At 40.8% G+C, this 24,970-nt stretch overlaps 1 protein-coding gene across 1 annotated transcript in view; it reads right to left on the bottom strand.

The window, feature by feature from the left end:
• The window catches only part of ADAMTS18 (ADAM metallopeptidase with thrombospondin type 1 motif 18), a 122,726-nt gene that overhangs the window by 45,444 nt on the left and 52,312 nt on the right, over positions 1-24,970 (bottom strand). The window lies entirely within an intron of this gene.

Below are 24,970 nucleotides of genomic sequence, written 5' to 3'. Positions count from 1 at the left end.
ATGTATATTGTGCTCCTGCTTAAAAGAGAAAATAAAAGACTGTAGTTATAAAGGACAGGTGCCTAGAGCTGCCTATACATACCTACAGCAGTGTCCAAAGCCCTGCAGCTACTTCAGAATCCCCGGCTGTCCTGACAGGCCAAGAACTTCCTGATAGAGCTAAGGTTCGCCTGCATTTTCTTGCTTCCTGCACATTCCTATTGAATAGTGAGGCAGCCTGCCATATTGATAGGCCAATTGGTATGTGGAGCTGGGGGTGAAAGGTGGCAAGAAGCTCCAACAATACCCATAAGAGCTAAAGATTTCTCATTCAGAACAGCCTCCACCTTGGTCATAGCAGCAATGTTTTGGAGGCTGCTGGAAATATGTACAAACATTTTATTAACTTACATAGTCTATTTAAAGCATACCTATAGCCCAAACAGTTTTTTTTATTATTATTGTTTTTAGTTTTGGATAGAGTATGGAGAAATGAAAACCCAGCACCTTAGTTGGTTTTCTGACTGTGTTTCTGATTGTGTCTTGTTGCAGAGATTTTTCTTCCCTTCCTGTCCCAGAGACACAACAGGAATTGAAACAAAATCTTCCCAAAGTTTCAGGATTTACCTTTGCTTCCTCTTTCCAGCACATCCAAAACATTTTAGATTTTCCATTACATTTTGGTCTGCTGACTATTGTCACTAGGACATATAGAGAGGGTCTACCATAGGAGACACATAAAGCAATAGAAACCCAATGGAGGTTTTTTCTATCCCTTCACTTCTCTATTCAAGTACAATAAAAATTTTAACTGGAAATACACTTTAAGAATCTTTTCGTTATCTTTTTCTTCTTTTGAGTACTTTGAGTGCTGCTTTGGCTGTTTTTGAACTAACCTTGGTCTGTTTTTTTCAGAAATGATAAATGGCACACCAGTGTGGTGACTTTCATTGGTAGTCCATAGTGCAGGCAGTGGTGGTGGTGCAGGGGAGGGCAATGGATAACATAGTGCAACGGAGGAACGGAGTGTAAATAATTTTAGCCTCACCATTCTTGCAGCCAGATAGTAAGAGTAGGCGGATAACACATTTATGTGCTTTAGTTGATAAAACGTTTGGCAGATAAATCAGTTTCTATCTATGACTTTCAACTGTGTATTCGACTGCTTATCCGGAGCTGCCCTTTAAGGCAAACATTTTAGGGAACAAAAATGATCTGGCTTTAAATCAAAGTGTAATACTACACCTCATGTCATCTTCTGGAGCAATACAACTATTTGCTCAGGGATGAATGGTTGTCAGAACTGTACAATTCCACATGAAACTACACTGCTGTCTTTTAAACATCCAGCAAATAATTTATTACTGACAACATGTTAATAATAGATGTTTCAAACCTTACTTGTTTTGCTTTTCAGGGTTATTATTTTTAACTCACAAATTCAGCTGCCGAATGTGCCTCTTGCCACTGCTAGAAGTAGATGTTGATACAAGCAAATGACACATAAAAGATTTATAAAACGTTTTTTGTATTATGCGTTTTTTTGCACAGAATGTAAGGCCCATGGTGTACTAAACCAATGTCTGTAGTATCTTATTAGTGGCTTATACTGGTATTTTGAGCTGTGGACTGTGGGTAGCCAGTGCAGGAGTAGGTGTGTGAACTGAGATTTGAACATAACTCCCATACTGAAGACACTGTTATAGACAACAATTAAAAAGAAATACATACAGTAATAGAACAGAACTACTAGTAGATATGATTTACACACCGTGGGGCCTTACAATGTTGGGTCTTAAAGAACAACTCTGGGCAGAATAAAAATTAACACTTGCAGTGGGGCTGCCCTGGCCCTGCAAAGCGTTTAAGTCTAGGGTCTAAAATAAAGACGACCCTCAGTGTTGCCTGGCTGCTAGGTCAGTCATCTCGGCCTCTCCTTTGCCGCGTTACAGCGGTCTAAGGACCCATGAGTCATCACATCTAATATAGTGTATTAGATATAAGGACGTTGAGGGACATTTCGCCGCCAGTACAGAGGGGGAGAGAGGTGAGCGGTTACTATTGCAGGATTAAGGCTCGGGTGAGAATATATTCTTTATTCTGTCCCCTAGAGAAAATGAGCAGTTAACCCTTGCAGTATGGGGGGTAGCCCCACTGCAAGTGTTCATTTTTAATCTGCCTAGAGTTCTTCTGCCTAGAGTGTATGTAAAGCCCAAACTTTTTCTTTAGTTTTAGATAGAGCATGGAATGGTTATGACCCATGTCAGTTTTTCTTCTTTGTTGTCTTCTGGCCCACTGCATAGATTTTCCTTCACTTCCTATCTCGGAAACAGAGTTTTAGCTCAAATAACTGAGATCTGGCAAATAATTGGATGTAACTGTGGTGATGGCATTCTTGCCCTCTGACCTCATGGGCTCAAGAGCAGTTGGAGCAGTTACATATACATGAACATGAAATGTATACAGGCCATACATTTAATGAGTTGTTTAATATAAAACATTTGATGAGAGTATAATCTCTCTTTTTTTTTAAGATTGTTTTTATTAGAATTTAATTTTGGGGGAAAAACAAGCTCCCAAGCATACAAGCGTGAGAAAAACAGCTCCAGTAATCAATCAGAAGGTTCAGGTATTTTAATATTTGTCAACAAGAAATCATAAATGTAAAAAGTTTTCAATTTTAAAATGTAAGTCTATAACAATGAGACAACATACACTAACTCTAACTCTCATACTTACCTATGTAGACTCCACCAACTTTTCATTGAGTAGCCTACATGGTGCAACAAATCCCCTTAAAATGTCTTCACCGTTGAGTCCTTCGATCATTACCGTTGTCCATTTCCACACATTCATTCCCGTTGTCCATCTCCTCACATTCATTCCCGTTGTCCATCTTCTCACGTTCATTCCCGTTGTCCATTTTCTCATGTTAACTCCTGTTGTCCATCTTCTCACATCCATTCCCGTTGTCCATCTCCTCACGTTCATTCTCGTTGTCCATCTCCCCACGTTCATTCCCGTTGTCCATCTCCCCACGTTCATTCCCGTTGTCCATCTCCCCACGTTCATTCACGTTGTCCATCTCCCCACGTTCATTCCCGTTGTCCATCTCCCCACGTTCATTCTCATTGTCCATCTCCTCCCATTGTCCATTCAATCCTATGGACAGTTTGTACTGCTCTTGTTTTGCCCGGAACACAAAAACTCTGTAGGAATGAATTGAGGTTGCACAACACATTCTCAGGAGTCATAAAACCATGACAATTTAGAAGAAAAGGGTTAAAAAGCATAAGCTGCACAGCCAAGTATTGGTGGAGTGGAAACAGGTAAATATGAGGCTTGTCGGGTTAATGATGGAGTGCATCAAAGTTCAATAGGTGTAACTCCACTAAACTTGGAGGTCATCCTCAAAGGTTAAAGGTTAGAAACAATTTTTTTTTTAAATGATATTGTGGTCCAAAGCCCAGCAATTTGAGAGCCTCAGAAAAACGTGAACAAATGAAGATACTTGAATGATTAGCATGATACACATTACAAACTCGTAACTACTAGCCCCCCCCAAACACACACACACCACACACACACACACACATACCTTTAGACCATAAAATACAGCAACTCTCAAATGCAGCACACCTTGATGCTATGATAGAGCTCTCTATCCAACTGATATCATCATACCAGAATATGTTCTCTAGGTATCTTGGCTTTAAATTCCACCACAACCAAATACTTTTATAATTACTAATTATTATTATTATTATTATTATTATTATTATTATACAGTATTTTCTGGTTCTACTTTCAGTACTACCTCATTTCCATTAGCAACTGTAGTCACACACTTTGACTCTATATGCCCCCTGTAGCAGGAATGTTGTGCATTCAACAAAATTTCACTGTACTTTGCCTCACTCCAAAAAAACTTTTAGACACACAGATCTCTCGTTAGTCATGTCAAATGGTCATTTGATATAATGTGTGAGAAGTTTCTCATGTAAAATTAGGTGAACTGTATAGTGCATACAAATCTCTACACAGTGTGAATGAATGTGACACCACCTGGTCTCTCAAATCCTTTGAACAAGTTGAGACAGCAGTCTACATGCTCATCATCAAGATTACTTTTTCACGTGCATTCACTAGAACTTCCTTCTGTTATTTAAGCCATGAAAATCCTTCACTGTTTTAGTTCTAACCAAACTTGCAGATCTGGTTGGCACAAGAGCATCCATTTTGTGTTAACTGCCTATGGTGCCATACAGCACTGACCCGAGTTCAAAGAGTGTGTGTTTGAACTTGATACAGTAAATGAGTCTTTTTTTAAAGGTAACTGCTAAGTATTTACTATTATACTGGTACTACTGGTGATGCATGAATGGTACTGATAATGTGTGCATGCTTTGTAAGAATTTACTATTATGTACTGTATATTTTACAGAAGAGTGGGGTGTACCCAACACAAGGTGCTATACATATGTATTTATACATATGGATCCAACCCTAACTGGATGATATTTAGCTTGCTAAAGTGCATCCTAAACAATTGCCTTTTTTTAAATAAAAAACTTTCATGCCACATCAGTGTTGCCGCTCTCCTCCAACCTTTTCCTGTCTATATGCACTCCCTCCAGTGTCAGCTGCACATATTGCTCTGGACCCGATTCCTGATAGTGACAATGGTGGTCCATGCCTGCGCAATGTGTGTTGGCGCAGTTGCTTGTAGGTGCATGTAATGCGGTGACATTACAGAATCACAATTTGGAAACAGTTGTCAACCCATAACAGGAAGTGCCTGAACAATGACCTTCATGGCAGGAACACCAGGGATTATTTATTAAAAGCTTAAAATTCAAAAATTCAAAATGACTTTTGAAACGACATGGAATCACAGAGGGTGAGGATTCTTACTGCATAACCCCCTGTGATGGTAAAAGCAAGTCATCCTTTGGATCTTGTTAGCTCATTGGAGGTCATGCAGTTGGAAGAGACTTCTCTTGCACTGTGTGTCAGGCCAGCTCCACACTCTGTGCCTAGTGTCCGAGTAATGGTCATTTGGGCCCCTTTGACCAATTTACTAATATACCAAAGTGAATTAAATAGGTATTCATAGGTTTAAGTACTGGACTCTACTCTGTTGGTGAAACACCATAGGAGTAGATTTTCCATTACTCTGTGACTAAGCCCAATTTGATAAAACGTGTTAGACGGGAGCAGGCGGGAATCATAAGCTTGGAGCTGGCTGGATTTTACAGATAAAGAAGTGCTGGGTGAAGATTGGCAGTGTGTTTCTTTGGATTGCATTTGCTATGGATTATGGAAGGCTTTCTGGCCAGCACCTGCGATGAACCTAAGCAGTGGAACTGGGATGTGGAAGGAGCGGTGGAGGTCTCTCTCTGCATTTGAATACTGTGTAATCAACTCTTAATTGAAAGTGTTTACAATTAAAAGGAGCCAAACCAAAAGACTAAAGAGTCCAAAAGTTCCCTTTACTGTTCACAATTCAAACAAACAAAAACAGCCAACGCATTTCAGAGGAATCAACACCTTCATCAGGGCTTACAATGGGGTATGTGTTTGATTGGATACTATAACCAAATGGATTTGTAATTGGCAGCAGCTAATTAAAATTACAATTTCTAAAGTCAAAATAATTTGAAATGCTGAGCAATAATCACAAACAATACTTTAACCTAAACAAAGGTCTGCTGTTCAGTTCTGTAAAATGCCTGGGGCCACCCCCCTCATGCACTGGGGTTCCATCTGCTGGCTGCTACAGGACACAATCCAATCAGAAGAAAGGTGATGGGCCAAAAGGGATGTGGTGGATAGGAGGGAGAGTGAGTAGCAAGCTCTGACACTACCTAACATCTAATGTCTTTATTCAACCTCAAATACTATGTAACTATGTAACTATGTACCTGGAATTTGCTGTATTGGACTTATAGTAACAGAAAAAAGGCATAACATTAATAATTTTCTGTCTGTGTCAGTGCCCTATATACTTACTTTTCTTTCCTGGGATTATACTGACACTTATCATCAGCAAAAAATCAGAAGTTAAGATTAAGTATACAGGCTGTCACAAACCTTTTAATTACTTATAAAAGGAAATAAATACCATTCCCTAGGCAGGGATAAAGAAAGCCACCAGACATGAGATCAAAGTTGATATTTTTTGTGAATTAGATTGCATACAGAACTTGTTTTAAGATCTTTTTAACATCTGGCTAAGTAAACTATGAAGTCCTAAATGGATTTTAATAGGGTTATTTATGGAGACTGGCAGTGAGGTGCACCTGGGTAAGGAAGGCAGTATGTTCAAAGGATTGTCAAACTGCAGGGAAGATTTAGGGGGAAAACACATAAGCCATTCAAAAATGTCATATAAAGATCAGAGATAATAATATATGAAGAAAGTTAGAAAAAGAAATGTTGAAAAAGACCAGCAACAGAGATGAGCAAAGAATTTGGATGTGAATTAGGAAAATCTGGTACCTTGTAAGTTCAATGTAATTTGATGACTCTCTCATATTATAGAGTTATAATTTTACCAATTTATAGTAAATAGATGGAGTATGAATTCAGGCTTCTTGGAGTCCGTAACATAGTAATTTGCAGCAGACTATGCAAACCTGTACATGCATATTTAGGGCAGTCAAGTTTCAATTGGAAATTGTAAGATTTGTTCTATGACTCTGACTTTCCAATCAGCATGTTTTTTAATCTACAACTAGAAGAAAAAAGTTTATGTATCCTTTGGAATTAACCGGAATTTCTGCATGAATAAAGATCTTTATCTAAGTCACAAAAAATAATGACAGTTGCTACAGGACATGTTTGCCTTTTTAGAAAAATAATCCCACTAGCCCCCCTGAATAATGTTACCCGTGCCATTCCCATTGGAGGTCCATATTTACCTCCTCCAACGGCTGAGGCCTCCTGCACTGTTTGCGGCCCATATGGTAACAATGTAGCATGTGTAGCAAATTTAGCTGCCCACACCTGCACACTAACATCCCATATACTTGAAAGGACATTGCTCCTGCACCTATTCAAGTCTACTAAAATTAATGCACTGGCACAGACAGCCCATAACTTTTGCCAGCAGGTAAATGTTACCAAAATTTGGGTAAAGCAAAACTCCTAATTCTGATCATCCCTAACAATACTGTATGTAGAGTTTTCTACCTTTTTACCATCTATATCCTCCAAATGGCTCCTTAGATTTCTATTAGATGAAAATGCCTACTGTTTCATTTAACCCTTTTTGATACAGTTTTAACTGTTCTGTAGATCAATGGACATGATTTAAACTATTTACAAAATGTAATACATCATTTATTTGAGTCTCAGTGTAAACACATCCAGGCCGGCTGGCATGCCTCTTTTTTGGTCCTGTCAGTCTCCTGGCAAGTCAGATCTTTGTGTATACAGTTTACACCCATGACATAACTGAGCTGAGTAATAGTGCGCTAGAGTGCTCAGGTATTTAATATGTCAGTCTGGCAGATAATTAAATCATAGCTCTTCTCTATTTTTTTGGCATCCTCTTTTCAAAGATGTGACCTACACCTAAACATTAAAGTGAGACATATCAATTCATATGAAAGCACTCCATTTAACCACAAGCCATTAGCTTGACTTTGAAATGTGTTTTAAACATCACATATATCACCAAGATCACACCAGGTGCCACTTTAGCATTGATCAGAGTTCTTGTGCAGCATGATAGCAATTATGATTACAGTGCAAAAAGATTTTGACAAGCGACTGTGTGATCTAGTCAGTGATATCTTGCTGAATTAGGGCCAGGTGAGTATAAGCTTGGAAGGAAGGGCTAACAGTGTAATTGCACCAAGAGTGCAGTTGGAGTTTATAGTAGGGTTTCACCGATCCTAGTATTGGTATCTGTGCCAATACCAAGTATTTGGGCAAGTACTCGAGCGCTGAAGCCAGCGGGGGCGGAAGTGCTGAAGCCGGCAGGGGGGTGGAGGAGGGAGCACTGTCACTTGAGGATGACCAAGCGGTGAGAAAAGAGAGAGCCGCCGGCTGTCAGAACCTGGCCGAGCAGCTCTCTCCGCACTGCTCGGCCATCCTGGATGACAAACTCCCTCCTCCGGCCGCCCCCCGCCCGCCAGCTGCAGCACTCCAGTTCTCATCAGATTCCTGCTGCCTCTGCCCATACAGGCAAGGGAGAGCAGCAAGGATCTGAGGAGAAGCTGGAGCCTTTGCTGCCCCTCTTCTCCTTGCCGAGCCGCGGTTGTGTTGGCCACCTGGCGCCCCTGTTGCCATGGCACCCTGTGCTCGCCATGGCAACAGGGCCTGAGGAGAGTGCCTCACTCGCCTCATGGTATCTACGGCCCTGAATATGGGCTGTACCTAAAATCTGTTGCTCCCAGGCACAGAGATCTGGCAATTTTTTTTAGTGCATACAGACCTCTGCGCCTGTGTGAAGAAGCCTTAAGGAGTCCTTCTTTTTCATTGTGGGGACCTTGAAAGGATTAAGCTATAGCATAGGGAACTAAGACGAATGCACATTTGTCCCCACCGAGGATAAAAGCAAAAAGCTAATAGTAGTGGTAAATGTATTGGCCTGATTAGCCATTCCCTGCTGTGAGTGGTTTATTTAATGTCTATAGAGTAATCTTGCCTAACATAGCATGTCCTTTATGGTACTTTGATAATTACTCTAAGCAAATAAACAATTAAGGAATATTTGCTTTTATCAGGTTAAGAAGAAGAATAGGACGTTAATGTCCAGCCTCATCCATTAGGGAGGAAATTACCCCATAACAGTTTAAGGGAATGCATAGTGGTTTTACACTTACTTTATCTTTTTATTGATTATCCAAACAATAAAAAATAAGTCTATTTCTAAAGATAGGTGGATTTAAAATAGGTGTTTGGCTTCTTTTCACACGGCATAAGGCTCTCCTGGCCGCTTTGGTCTAAAAGGCCTGTTGTTGCAGGAAAACACTGTTTGCGGGTTACATTTGGACAAGAGCACCTGAAACAAACAGAAGGACCTGGCTGTGACAGCGGGTCCTGGTAATTTTGCCTTGTGGTGCCATAGTGACAGGCCAGGAAGAGCTGGGCATAAAAAGTAAATACAAATCTAGTTGAGGCATGCAGGGTCCTGGGCAGTTGCCCAAATCACCCCAATCTGCCACTGATGAGCAACTCTAGTTATACACTCTCTCTTTCCTTTGATGGCATGTGGACATATCATGATGGGAGACATAGGGGGGAATTTATCAAAACTGGAGCAGAGAGAATCTGGAGCAGTTGCCCACGGCAACCAATCAGCATCTCTCTTCAGTTTGCTCAGGTACGATTTGAAAATGAGACAGAGAAGCTGATTGGTTGCAGTGCAAATCTGCTCCAGATTTTGTCTGCTCCAGTTTTGATAAATACCCCCCATTGAATCAATGAGGTCACATTTGCACAGTACTGCCAGCACTGGATGAGAAGAGGATCATAGGCTGTCGCTTCTGGATCTAAGGTAAGTTTAGGGGGTATAGCTTGTATGATAGTTTGGATTAGGTTATAAGTCATCAGCAATTTTTTTCTGCACCTAGAATGTTGTGATTTTCACTCAGTTCACATAATTGACTCTTGGCAACGAATGTGAACTACTTCAAATTTGTGGAGCATCCTCTGTCCGGGGACGCGATCTGTTGCAGCTTAGAAAATCTTTCCTTTGGAGTACACGGTTGTACAAATAAAGTGAGTTGAATGTACAACACAGGTAACCCTGTGAGCTTTGATATTCTAAAACACACCATATCAGTGACGGAGATCTTAAGAGATAAGTGATGCATTATGCATTGGAAGATTCAATCTGTGCAAAGCCATTACTGTGAAACTGTGCATTCAGCAGAATGATGTAACTTGTGATTTCATTGTCCCCTGTCAGCTTTGTGCATTGAGTACAGAGGGGGCAAACGTAAAGGCATGAAGAGACAAGTGTCAGAGACAGTCGGAAGTACTGTGTGAATGAAAGGAGCCAAAAAGTAAAAACATTTGATTAAGCCATCCGTTAGTTAATCTGTAATAAGCCTGCCGCTGATACAATCTCTACTTCTGCATTACACATCAGTTTATGAAACAGAAGAAAATCCTGTTTCTATTAGCTATACAGCTGAAGTCCATGAAAACAGCTGAATACACCCTTTAAATACATATATGGAAACTATTAAAATTTATATATGGCCAAAATAATTTTTATAGTTTTGGAAAGAGTAGGCATGGATTGCAAAACCCTGTAAAGGTTGCATTTTTGATTCCTGTGATCCATTCGGAAAAATTCCTTTGCTTCCTGTCCCTGAGATGCAAATTCCCTCTCTGACAGCTATCCAGTGCAGGTGTCCCCATTATATGATGTTTTATTACCTCCTGTTCTGAGGTCAACTCTAAAATGTTAGAATTTCCATCACTTTCTTTCTTGGTGACAATGATCACCAGTACAAACAGATGGGATGAATCTCCCCAGTGGACTTGATAGATGGTCTAAAGCTGGACACAAACTTTAAGACTTTTCTTGTTCAGCCCCAGGGGCTGAACGAAGAAAAATCACTTGATTCCCGCATCCATGCTAAAGAGCATGGATGGAGAAATGTTCCCTGTCAGACAATTGAGATAAGTAGATTGAAAAATCAAATTTTGTCAAGCCGATAGTGCCGACAGAGCCACCCAGGAATCAAATTTCAGCCCAATTTAGCAGGAAACAACTGAGACTTGATCTGTGCATGGCCAGCTTAACTTGTTTCCACTCTATTAATAAAATATAACTAAAAGTAATGGTTTTGCCTAGAGAAAGACTTTAAATCCACCAAATGATTTTTAATTGGGTTGAACCAGTTCAATGATCCAGCCTTCCATGACAGACTGCACAGCCAGGTTGTGACCTCTCTCTCTCTTCTGCAGTTAAGCAGTATAGCTTGATCACCAACTAGCTTTTGATTTGACAATGAAAGAGAAGAAACATGCAGATGAGGTCATCACTTTGCTCTCTCCTCCTGTAAGCCTGATCACACTGTTGCCTTATAGGACTGTGCAAAGCATTACAGCCATGACTGTCTCAGAATTCTACCCGTACCCCTTTCCAGTCTGATTGTTACTGTGCAAGAGAGTACAGAAGGTTACACAGAATATTTCTGTCTAGAGTTTAGCTTTAAGGAAAAGCTCCAGACAACTAAAATCAGTCAGTGATTCAGTGATTTGATATACATTTAACTGATGCTATGTAGGAAATTATCTCTTGCTCCGAGTAAGGTTTTCAAGGTGCCCCTGGGCAAGACTGCATCTTCCCACTATATGCCTCTATGGTAAGAGTCACCCACATGCTTTGGAGCAGTAGATACAATTGTCAAGTTCAAGTTAAGTGTTGCTGCCTGTCATAGCCGGAGTACTATAGACTGGTGCAGATTGCAAAAAGGTTTTGGCCTGTTACAATGTGCCAGGACCGTACAATAGTTACTGGCAGAAGAATTATTACAGTATCTACCAATGTAATTATATGCTGTCTCTTTGTAGTAGTAAATGCATTACTACTACTGCATCACAACTACTGAGTCTTAATGGGTTACCAATCTATAACACCTGTGCTTGCCAATGGAAGCCAGCCTACCATCCAACCAACGATCATTGTCAAATTTGGCCAAATAGTCAAGCTTTGTCACGCCTCCTCGTTTCTTATGGATTCTTTATTGTATATTCACTGACCAAAAGGAGGGGGAGTAGGCTGAGACCAAGCTCAGTGTTCAAAATTAAACAATTTAGATGTGTATACTCATTAAACTGCCTGTATGTCTGGATCTACGGATTGTTTTGACATGCAGTTTTCACGGGTAACCTCCTGCATTTTATTCATCATGCTCAGTATGAACTGTTAAAATATCTGACAGGTCCACTTTAACTAGGCATACAGTCAGCCTAAATTCATAATTCCTGACCACACCATGGCACATAATGATGACATTATCAGTCAGCGGTTTGGGTTAGTACAAAAAGAAAACTGTCAGTGAGGCTTAGAAGATAACAGTTTTAATCAGTTCTTGGGAAATGGATTGCCACTTAATTGCTGACAGTCTGAGTAAGTGGTTGCTAATTTATGCCTTTAGGCTGTATCTCTTGCCATTCAAAGGGTATCATCTTTTGCCATTGTCAGTAACTGATGTCATTTGTCAAAAATCAGTGTATTTAAACTGGTGTCATTTTACACTTCTTTTTGTTGCCAAGAGCACTTGATAAGAATCTCTGATTGTGTTAGTTAACTCTGTATTTATATGTTTTTAGCACAGTGTCCTCATTTAAAGGTGTAGTCCACTGTTTGCTGGCACCGTGTCAAATTTTGGTTAAATAAGAATGGATGGACGTTGAGCAAACAGGATTATGTTTGTTACCATTGCTTATTTTGAAAATGCTAGTCAACTGGATCTCTGACTTCCATACTGTGTTGAGTGACCAAACCAGAAACTCAATCCAAAACACCTATAAACTCTATGCCCACAAAGCTCCTAAAATGGATGCGACCAAAGACTGCAGTGGTGCAAGGTTGAATAACATTGATGAAGAATCATTCATTTTCATTTATTCTATGTGTGATTGTCATTTAAAGAAATGCAGGAGGTTTGCAATTGTATTGAAGACAGGCAAAGAATTAGCCAAATGCCCATCTATGGTACGTTTACAGAGGCTATAGATAGGCACCAACCTGTTGTAATTCCCAAAATTTGGCCAGCAGTGGAGCAGTCACAACAAAAGTGGAATGAAGTCCAAGAGTTTCACTGTATGCATGATCCCCTGACCAACTTTGCAAGTTCTTTTGGGGCCAACTACATAGAAGTAAAGCTTTATATAACCTGGGTACAGACGGCAAACTGCAAACTCAGCCCAACTGGCAACAGACACGTGCCATAATGAAATAAGCCCAATCATTCAAACATCTACAGAGGAGTAAGGGTTTTTGTTGACAGGCTATTATTCCTTCCAGAATTGCTTCTCTTCCCATACAAGTAAAAGGCAAGGCGAACGCAGCTTAAAGTGACAATAAACTCAGGAGTTAAATCTTAGAAATGCATTTAAATGCTTTAACTATTAATAAAACTGTACCTCATTTGTGCATTACTTCGCTATAGAGCCTCAAATCATCTCTGAATTGGTGCTGACACTGTCCTTCCTTCTGGAGGGTAGCTACTTTTGTTCCTCATGATCCCTTTGTGTGTTGTAAAGTAGTCACTGCTCCAAGCTCACTCCTGTGATATACTATAATCTCATACTAACTTGTATTGGGATTATAATCCATTATGGGAGTGAGCTTGGAGATGTGGCTACTTTACAACACACATAGGGACCTCAGGGAACAAAAGTAGCCACCCTCCAGAAGGAAGGACAGTGTCAGCACCAATTCAGAGATGATATAGGGATCTACAGCTGAGTGATACACAAATAAGATACATTTTGTTAATACTTAACATACTTGAATGCATTTTTAAGAATGACATCCTGAGTTTAATGTCACCTTAAAACAGGTTGATGCAGTTAAGAACAAGGTCAACTGCAGTCAAATGCATGTGTAATGAAGTCTGAACTCACCTGAAAGCAAGCTGCATTTTACCATTAACACAAGCCCAATGCCCAGTGACACAGGCCCTTATGGCAAATGATCCTTGAAGGTAGTGCTCAAGGTAAGAACTGAAACAAAAATACTCTGTAATGCACCACACCAGCCTTCATTTATGCTCATAAAGTTGGGGGGTGGGGGGGGGGAGTTATGCTTGGTTAGTACATATACTACCAGGATGGCAGTTTACATCTAGCTCACCATTCAGGTTGATATTCCTATAAGCATAAAGTGTTCAGTGTACTTTTCAGGCCACATTTCTCCCAACAGAAGCCAGCACACCCCTACTATGAGTGGTATTTTTCCTGAAGTAGGATCTCTTCTGGATTCTTGCACCCTCTGCACCAGAAAAATCAGGTAATCTGCCTGCCATCATCTGGCCACTGAGATTTTGGGGGCTTGCTTACCTGTAATGGGACCTGGGACCTCTGAGGCCCCCGTGTGCCTGCACAGCTTTCACAACTGATGTGTCCACCACTGGTAACCACCTTTGAACCAAACAACCAAACAAATAAATGCTTACATGTACCAGCTCCCAACATCCTTACAAAAAGCTCTTCTTTTTGCTAATAGAAAAGACGATAATCACTGTTTGGCCACAAAGAGATTCTCTAACTTGTAAAATAGTAGTTATTGGAAAGCATACATTAAAGTCAGCATGTGAGGATGGATATATTACTGTTGCCATTGCCTACTCAGTTCTTAAAGGTGCAGACCCTGGAGCTGTCAATTTTATTCTTTTTTTGGTTAGTCACTGTCCTGGAAGAAGCAGTCAGCCAAGCATGAAAAATTGAAGCTACTTGTTCCAGGTCAGTGACTCACTAGGTTTTGATAAAAGGATGACAATGATATCACCAGACTGTGCACCTTTAAATGCCCATTCTTTTAATTCTGTCATCACAGGTTCTCTTCATTGTGTGTTTGCAAATGGCTACACAGATTGTTATCAAATAAAATCCTACAAAGCTCCACCATCATCAGTCACTTCACTTGCAATGGTTTGGTTTTATATGACTATTCTGTCCTGGTCATGCACAGGCAGATACCGTAGCAATGACAACTGAATGTTATACCTCTCCTTCATACATGTCTTCATCAACAGAAATTCATAGTTACAGGTTTGGTATATTCCACCAAATTTATCACAAATATCTTCATGCTCAATTTAGAGACTGACGTTACAGAGGCAAAAGTTTTTATAGCTTAGGAAATGATCCAAGCCAAGCAGTTAAGGTAAGCAGATATTCAGATTTTCCTGATCTCAGAGATTGCCAATTAACTTTATCTCGCATAGACAGAGCTGTAAAAGGTTATGGGCTTTGGTCTTGCAGACACTTGATTGATTTCATATTATCGATGTGCATTGAACCATTGTGTAGACCTAAACAGAACATAACTTTTTAAATACCATGTAAAAATTCATCATTGAAGTTTACATACTCTTTAAGGTGCCCATAGACTGTAGATTCTACAATTTACATGCTGTTTCTCAAAGTGCCTTCTTTGTACGATTTGTATGCTGTTGTCTGAAATTATATTGTTTGACTGTTTATAATTCAAGAGCAGCCTTACCATATGTCATTGTACCTTCATATAAATATTCCTAAAAATCATATCCAGCCTGATCAAGACATTCCACAGTCCAGGGCCATGTAACTTAAGTCCCATAGACATTAGTTGACAGCCTAGATTGAATACTGATTCAATGTATATGGTGTAGCACACAATAGCCATAGGCAGACATTCTAACGGAGCAAAATGATTAGGAACATTGCCCAATCTCTATTGTTTTCCCAAGGTGGCAAAACTGTCCGCACATGGTTCTACCTCTCTCCTCTTTTGCCCTAAACCGGAGCACTTACGTGACTGTGGCCCTCCTATTTAGAAGGGAATCATAGTAAGTTGGTCACACAGTGAATGCACGTCCAACTATTCGCTATGTCAATGGCCAGCTGATAGTGACCCTGTCGCTAATTCAAAAAAACAAAACTAAATCCACCCTGTAAAGAAAAAAGATGAATACTCCCCTTTCTGGTGGGTGGTGTGAGGACTTTTAGCTGTGTTACTGCTATGCAACACTTCAAGTGTGTCAGATGGTATGTTCCCCACTGGGCCTTGTGGTCCCTTGCACCCACATTATGCCACTGCTGTAGCATCCTTTTGCCTTAGCTTAAAGGAGTTATATAGTCATAGCATACATTGATAAGACATATCATTATGCACTATGAGGAGAAGACAAGCCGGCGGAGGCAGTGTGATGCTTTGGCCAATGCTCAGCTGGGAAACTTTGGGTCCTGCCATTCATGTGGATGTTACATTGACACGTACCATCTACCTAAACATTGTTACTGATCAAGTACACCCCTTCATGGAAACAGTATTCCTGATGGCAGTGGCCTCGTTTAGCAGGATAATGTGCCCTGCCACACTGCAAAAATGGTTCAAGAATGGTTTGAGGAACACAACAAAGAGTTTGACAGGATGACTTGGCCTCCAAATTCTAAAGATCTCAATCCAATCAAGCATCTGTGAGATGTGCTTGAAAAACAACTCTGATCCATGGAGGCCCAACTTACAGAACTTAAAGGGTCTGCTACTGACAGATTGGTGCCAAATATCACAGCATACCTTCAGAGTTCTAGTGGAGTCCATGCCTCAGCGGGTCAGGTCTGTTTTAATGACACAAGGGGGCCTACACAATATTAGGCAGGTGGTCATAATGTTATGGCTGATCGGTGTATACCATCCTGTTATAACAACAGTATTGTAATAGGAATACATACAGGAGTTGTTACTGATAGTACAATCAAACCTCACTTGAATAAATCACTTTTATGTAGTGAGTGCTGCCTTCTGTCTCCCCATCACTTTCAACAATTTCCTGGATTCCCAGTGTACTTTGCATCTATTTCCCTGCTGCTTGATGAGATGCAATCTCAATTTCTCAAGCATTTCTACATAGGCCACAATGCATTGCTCCCAGCAAGCAATGCTAATGGTACATTGTCTGCCTGGCTGCATTACAGTGATAAATCAAAAAGGAGAGATCAATTGGCCTTTAATCTGCTGTTTGGTCTTAGTTTGGTTTTTAAGCAGAACTCCACTCCCTTAGGCCCCATTCACCCACGATTCAGCCTGCGCGTACAGCTGCGTGCGGGGCCGTACCAAGCCGTACCGTCCTTTTCTATGGGGCTACGTAGCCATACGTCCCCCTACGCTGGCCCGCCCTGCATGTCCATAGGGGTGCGGGTGAGCGTACTCATATGCCGCCGGAATGGATCCTGTATGCGTCCCGGCCAGAAAACCCACACCCCTACGGACCTGCAGTTGAGGTGAGCGTAGGGGGGGCGTAAGGCCACGTAGCCCCATAGAGAAGGACGGAGGCTGCATACTAATCACACGCAGCACCTGTCCTTCCCGTCGGCTGCTTGGTACGGCCCCGCAGCTGTACGTGCAGGCCGATTCATGTGTGAATGGGGCCTTACAGAATCTCTAATCTGTCAGTTGCTGTTCCACTTCCTAGTTCTATAACACCCAGAGCCTTTCAAACTACATACTGTGCTTTCCCAAACAGGGGTTCTGCTTTTAGTACAGAAACTATTTAAATAAGTGGTGCTGATTAGTTGTGCTTGCGTCTTTCTTTGAAGGCCAGATTCCTTTGGTTTTAGTAGTCAATTTAATGAGGTAATCACATCAAAAACCTATACCGTGTAAAATGAAGACATTAAGAAGTGATGAGAATGTCCTTTCATTGGTCAGATGAAAGAACCGCCGTCTGATCACAGATCTGTAAGCATTTGGTGAAATTAGCAGAGAGGAAAAGATTCAATAATTTACAGCTTGTGAATTGAGCTATCGAGGAAAAGAGAAAAAGTAACATTTCAGTGGGACTAAAGACACAAAGCTTTTCTTTGATGGCACAAATCGTAAATCTGCGCTGTTTCCCAAGACCTTTTATATCACGAGGCTTGTAAAACGGCCATAGAAGATCCGTTAGCGCTTTTCCCATATTCACAACACTTATGACACCAGCTTGTCACTTGTCATATGACCCATAAAGTGCTAATACAGGTGCAACGAATGGTAAAGCCAACCCCCACAAGCCACTAACACACATTAAAACACTGAGACCCTTGGAAAGTTGTACAATTAGATGAAAAAAAGTATCATTCCCATGTACTCATATATTTTGTTTAGATGTATACCTTATACACAAGGCTGGCTTTTACGTTCTTATACCCTATACAGAACTATAGTTGGGGCCCCCCACCAGCACCACCATTGTTGCAGTGATGATCTATGCTTGAAAACAAACATGTACACACACATGAATTTGATAAGTCAAGGTGGTAAACTGGAGTGTGTCTTCCCAAAATAATCCGGGGGTTATTATAGTGGCCTGCAAAGAGCCGACATAGCACTGCAAGGATTACCTGCTCGTTTTGGTCTAGGGGCTCAAATAAAGAAGATATACTCACCTGATTCCCGGTCCTGCCTATCTGCTGGACAGCAGCCTATTCTCCAGGGTTCAAGTGGTCTAAGAACCACTGACATCATCACATCTTATGCAGATCCATTCACTTGCATTAGAGCCGGAGAGAGGAAATGAACGCTGACTGACGCAGTACCGAGGATCAGGTGAGTAAATCTTCTCTTTTTTGCACCCCTAGACAAAAATGAGCACTTAACCCTTGCACTGCAGGGGTAGCCCCACTGCAAGGTTAAGTTTTCTAAAAATCCAGAGTTCTTCTTTAAAGCATATATGAACCTAGGAGTGTTTCATCATTCAGGCCATGCATACATCTAGTATCCATTCTGAGTAACTTTGCTTATTATAAAATGCACTATAGTACCTTAAAAAGTGTACTTATAAGTAATATAACTGCTAAACTGATGTTCTCTGATGTTCAGGGTCAAGGCTGTGAAAAGGTTTTTCGCCACAGTGGCACGCCACGGTGTTCCTATGCTGTACCTCACCCACACCACAGGCAGCAATGACACCCTAGGTGTAGGTACAGCATCCAGTACCCCAGGTACAGAAGAATGTTCACGAGGGTTAATGACATGACAACAACACTGGTTAGCATTGTCACCCTTTTACAGTTAGGAAGGAGAAACTGGCAGGAACACCAGGTATTAATTGAAGGGTTAGTTCACCTTTCTGCACATTTCCCCCAAAATCCCCCATGATTTGCATAATCCCCAGCACATTACAAAGCACTCTTCAGATGTTAAAAAGCTGCCCTTTTCCCACTGCAAACCTGAAGGTTTTGCACAGCTCGGTTGCAAAAAACCTCTAGGTGATTGACCCCCTCTGTCCTCGCTAAATGGCAAGACAAGCCAGACATTAGAAGTGCAGCAAGCTCTCCATCCAACAGCGGCAGCTGAGCTAGCAGGGGAGAGAGCATATTACACATGGACGCAATTTAAACAAGGCACACAACTTTTTTAAAATATGACAACAGTAAAAAAAAATATGACAATAGCAAAACAAAATAATCAAGTCTTTCTTTAACGAACCCTTGATTAACAGTTAGATATATGTGTGAGTATGTGCTTGTGTGTGGTTCCTCTGTCAGTTTAAGATCACTCAACCTAGCAACTCCTTCTAAATGAGTTCTTTCACTGCACAAGCCTCAATACAAGTATTGGCAGGCAACGGAGAACTGAGCGACTGAATCATTTGGGTCATCCAAAAATTAGATCAAAGAGACCCTTGCAGTCTATTGAAATGCAATTTCTTCCAAGTCCCAATTGTGAAGACTGGAGTCTTGAAAGAGCAGGGTCTTCGCTGTTTTATTGTTGTGAAGCTACTGCTAATGAAAGCCACAATGGAAAGATAAGAGCTGCCAACTGTAGAGAAAGAATCACCACTTCCACTTTAATTGCACTGAACAAAGCGAGCTGGAAAGAGGTGCATCCAAGTGACAAAAGTAATTGGTGTAAAAAGGATATGGAGGTTATTCAGTCTCGGATATATTGTTCAGCCTGACAGTGTGATGGGTAAACTTGGCCTCTGATGGTATGGGCTGATGTACTGATCATTTACCAAATTCTAAACAGATGCTTGTAACCCTTGCCTCCCTGGTCCCCTCTGGAGGTGATCCACATGCAGGGTTCGGATAGTGGGAAAAAGTTACTCACTACAAGGTGACAATACCGGATGCTTTTAATTACTTTTCTTCATTGGCATCCAAATTAGCGAGAACAATCAGATACAGCAGATTATTAGGTAATTAGCAGATCTGCAGTGTGCACCCTGGGGAGAGGATTAGTGGGATTACATGATTAAATAAACCAAGACACATCAGATTAAAACACGTACTTCAGATACCCAGAGGAAGGTCAGAAGAACTAAATGGACAAATGTGGCCCCATGGTTTAAACATTGATTTGTATTGGGACACGTGAGCAAGCACTTCTATGAGGTCACAAACACATCTGGAGCAAGAGTTCTTTTAAGGGGCCTATAGACAATAGTACGTTTAACGCCATCTTCCCCTGGAATGCATTAATGATGGCATTTTCTTTTGGCCCCTATTAGATCCAAAGTTCAGTGGCAAGGCCAAATCTCCAGATTGTCCATACAAGTCTTAAAGTGAATGCCAAGACAACATTTTTTTGTTTAGATGCACATTTGCCTATGTTTTTTTCCTTTTAACATGCTCCAAGCACAGAAAAATACATGGTGCTGTACCAGAATTATAGTGTGCTCAAACTTTACTCCTTCACATGACAACACAGTGGGGGGGGGGGGGGGGGGGAATTTATCAAAGCAATTGCGACAGTTTTAGCCTCTTAGATAATTTTGTTTTATGTGCAAATCTGTCTTTTAATATGTGCCCCTGTTTTGCCCCTGTAGCTTGCACTACTTTTCCAACTACATGTGTTTTGCACCTGTTTTGACCAGAGCTTGCACTACTTTTTCAGTTGCACCTTTTTTGCACCTGTTTTCATCTGCACTTGTTCTGCAACTGTCTGAAACTGGAGCATCACCTAACAAAACAATTACAGTCCCCATGACCACTTCTTCAAGAAGTGACAGTTAAGCTTTTTGCCTGGAGTTACAAGTCTTCTTTCCTGGAATCTATTAAACCTCATTTATGAACAATATTACACTATTATCTGAAGGTGATCTCCCCCTTTGGGTTTTGAGAGAGCACTTTCACATCCATTCACAACTAGACCGAGCGCAACTTATTTGCCACATAATAATATTACACTAGCATCATAAATCTTGCGCAAAGTACATCAAATATATTCTGTGCAAGTTCAAACATTTGCAATTGCTATTATAAATTCCCCCCAGTGTATGCTCAGCTATGAATTTCTAAGCTTATGGTGTCAGCCCTGCCTACTTCACTTCTGATAGATTACAAAGAACACATAACTCTCCTTATCTCCCTCCTCCCTTCCTTATCTCTATAACCCCTCACTCACAGTCATTTTGGTGTTACCCCCTCTGAAAAGCTGGGCACTCGGTCATGGATCGAGAGTCCAACAGTTGCACGAGGGAGGAGGGGACCCAGCAGTATAACTTGCTTTGGATCTATAAATATTTTGATTAAGAATCGCATCCTGAAAAAAGCATCTAAGGCATACTGAAAGCTTGGATCTGCAATAACTTAAAGCGCATTTACACTTTTGCAGTCATAATTGAGGAAACCTCCACTATAGTTTTGTCATGTGTTCCAATTCACACAGCATGTCAAATATTTAAAACAAATATATAGCACTGCTGATTTATGAAGACAATATTCCGGAACAGCATTTCTGTAGTTCTGTTATAAATGTTTAGAAGCATGTTAAAAATTTAGAAACATGCTTAAAAACCCATAGTTTGTTCATAAATTATTTTTGCTTCTCATACTTTAAATTCTGCATTAACTGATGACTGTAGGTGGTATGGTACCATTAGTCATCCAGTACATATTATATATTGTCCTAAAACAGCCCTGCTTCTTGGGGTCTCAGGATTTTTATTTGCACATGCTTTATACGTAATAACGATTTAAGAAAAAATTCTAGTGTCCATATTTCGCAAAACCAGTGTGGAAAATCCTACTATTTGTTTCTTGTGTGTTCCCATTCACACAGCATACCTAAAAAATATATTTTTAATATATATTTCTTACCTTTTAGATGTCCAGATTTAGCAAGCCTTTGCAAGGTTCTCTCTCAATTTTAGTAACAGGAAACTCTGTCTGTCCTAATAGTGAGACTTTTGACAGGCTGAGCTCAATCTCAATAACATACAATGTCTCGGGATCTTTAATCCATTATTAAAACAGACAATACTGTTTATCTAGTTTACAAGGGGTAATTAAATCTGCCAGCACAGTACAGACAGGGTTAATTATTTGGAAAAAAAAACTCCCCCCATCCCCCCAGACAGTGGGAACTGAGCAGAATTACTCAGTCTTGGAGTAAGCAGAAAGAGCATCTTAAAAAAAGGTAAGCTGCACTTTTTTTTTATGCTATGTGCTTGGGAACATAGTTACATAGTTAAAAATTTAGTCAGGTTGAAAAAAGACACATGTCCATCGAGTTCAACCTATAGAGGTAAGTTAACCTATAGAGATAGACATGAAACACCAATAAAGTAGGTGTCATGCCAAGTTTGCTGCCAAACTTTAGAGACAAAAACACGTAAACCAAAAAAGGGTATCACCTAAACTCAAAACCCTTTACTATCAAATCTCTTAATGCTGGCTTGTTCATGAAAGTGTATGACCAAGTCTTGTAAAGGTCAGACCAGGATCGATCATTTGGAGTAGGGCCAAGTTGTCAGAGTTGGCCAGACAGGAAAACATTTAAAACACAGACTGTAAAAGTTTTACTTTGATGCTGCTCTCATACATTGGAAGTACAGTACTGGCTTTTGGCAATTTAGCCAACATACTCTTCTTTATCCACATTCTGTTGACTATAGGCTCAGGTAGGTTTTGCTGAAGTACTACAGTGCTTATAGCAGCACTACGGTCACCTAATTCTGACAAAACTGGAACTAAACATTATTGGAAACCTAACCTACCTCTACTGTCCTGTAGCCTAAGCTGCCAGGCACAGATGCATACTACTGACCTGTGGTCAGTTTCAGGCTCTCTCTAGCTGCTGGCACCCTTACACAGCTACATCAGTGAGACAAGAGTTAACCTTCAAAGGGTGACGCCACTCAGTGGCTGAGACTGAACACAGGTCCTCTTGAGATATTTTGCCTCACATCCTGTCAGCGTGAAAACCTTTTTACTGGGACAGGAACTAAATGTGGCCATACGCGGAGCCATTTTTGTCTGGTTCTTTATGAACTGGTTGAAATTCGCTCTGTGGGTGGCCATGTTGGCTGTCCTCTGCCCGATATACTTCAATCTGAATCTTGAAGGAACCAGACTGAAAATGTTTGGTTGATCAGTGACTGCATTCAATCAGCGCCCTTTGATTGCTGGTTGTCAGGATATAATGGGCACATAATGAGACTCGATCCACACTGAACAGCATGCTAGAGTTTTTTGGTGTATGGCCAACTTCTATCTCATCCACCTCATATGGGAAACTAAAAACATTTGGCTGCAAGTAAACTATAACTCATGGGGGCTTCGAATATTTCAATCAGGAGCATTCAACATCTTGATCAGTCATTTTCCCTCTGTTATGCATATTCACTACACATTGTATGTTGAACGAGCTCTGCATAGTCCCAGTTAAAATCATGGAACATTTTGCCAACCAAGCCTGTCCATATCATCAGTGCTGCTCCACTGTTATTTTTTCTTCTTTATACAGGCAGTATGCCTGACTGCCTCAAAATAGTTTGTAACTTACAAAAATCTGTGTCTGTGTGAAAGTAACTTAGTTTTTTTTTATATTTCAGTACCCCTCGCTGCTGTTTAGTGACAATAGTCTGCTCTAGACAAAAGAATGTAACATCACACATATGCTTTCAGGATGTGCAGTGACAATTTGAATGCCTATACATGTGCTTCAAAGCAACAGGATCAGCTGAATTGGTTTAAAATCAAAGCATTTCAAGTGATATTTGCCATAGATGCTTCAGTCTGGAGGGAATTAGCCTGGATTTGGAGAGACAAAAGAATCAATCACCCTTTGTAAATGTGCTATAGGTGGGCTCCTCATCGTCTCCATTTTTCCCATCTACATTCCATTGTCTTGTGTTAGCCACCTGTAACTGGATACGATTACTAGTCCTTTATGCCCCTCTTCCATTTTAATTATGTCATAGAAATGTATGTATTTACAGATGAACTCCAGACAAACAACTAAAAACACATTTGAATTACATACGGTACATGGGAACTATCTTGGCTGCCAAAGGATTTGTAATGCTCTGCGGCCAGTGTTGGTATCTTAACACCCCTTGCAAAGTAGTGCTGTTCTTCCTGAGACAACTTTGGGTATGGTCTGGGACCAACCGCAGCCTATGGTTGGACAGTGGAGGAGCAGCAGCACACTGGTGAGGTCATTAGTATGCTCAATGTGTTAAATGGATAGCAATGTGCAATAGACAAGCTTGGAATGAATGCTTCTCCTCCACTCTCAGTCTAAACAGCTGCTATGAAGGGGATTACAGGAGGCTGATATCAAGGCAGAGATTTATTAACTGTAAATATATAAATATATTTGTCAATCCATAACTGCAATAAATCTAGTGTATTGTTTTTTTTTGGTTTTTTTTAACTGCCTTGACTTTACTGTCAATATAAGTAGACTTTAGACTGCACAGAATACAATGCATTCAGAGTGCCAGTTCCAAGGAGTACTTTGCATGCTGACCCTAAAAGTTGCCTGTCAATCTATGCTTTGCTAAGGACTCTTTCCCCTCCCCATGTGACAGTGCTGGGCCAGTTACCAAGCACCATCACTGAGAAGCTCTATATCCAGAAATATTTATCTCCTCTCCTGATAGTGGAATTGAGCAAGAGAGAAGGAAAGGTAAGTATGCTGTGCTGGGGACAGGAGGAAGTCAAGCTAGCCTGTCTTGCCTTTTAACCACCAGCCAGCAAAATAACCACCTCCCATGAAATAGGTGCCACTGGCAATATCTGCCTGCATCACCTCCTCCATCCTCCTCCTCCTCCATCCTCCTCCATCCTACTCCTCAATCCTCCTCCTCCATCCTCCTCCTCCATCCTCCTACTGCCTACACATCGGACAACACTCTTAATCTTTGGGCAGCCTTAGATTGTGCCAATCTATCCAACAATAGTCAGATCAGGAGATACCCTGTAACCTTTACAGGCATCCACAAACCCACCAATCTCAGAGGGGAAACAATTGAAATAGATCTTCAGAGACCATTACTATTATTTCCCTGTGATAAAACTAACACTAGGGGCCATATTT

This window comes from Nanorana parkeri, unplaced genomic scaffold, assembly GCF_000935625.1.
Source record: "Nanorana parkeri isolate BGI_ZX_2015 unplaced genomic scaffold, ASM93562v1 scaffold697, whole genome shotgun sequence".
NCBI lineage: Eukaryota > Metazoa > Chordata > Amphibia > Anura > Dicroglossidae > Nanorana > Nanorana parkeri.
Note: the sequence above shows the minus strand (reverse complement) of the source record. Positions and strands in the feature narration are given on the sequence as shown.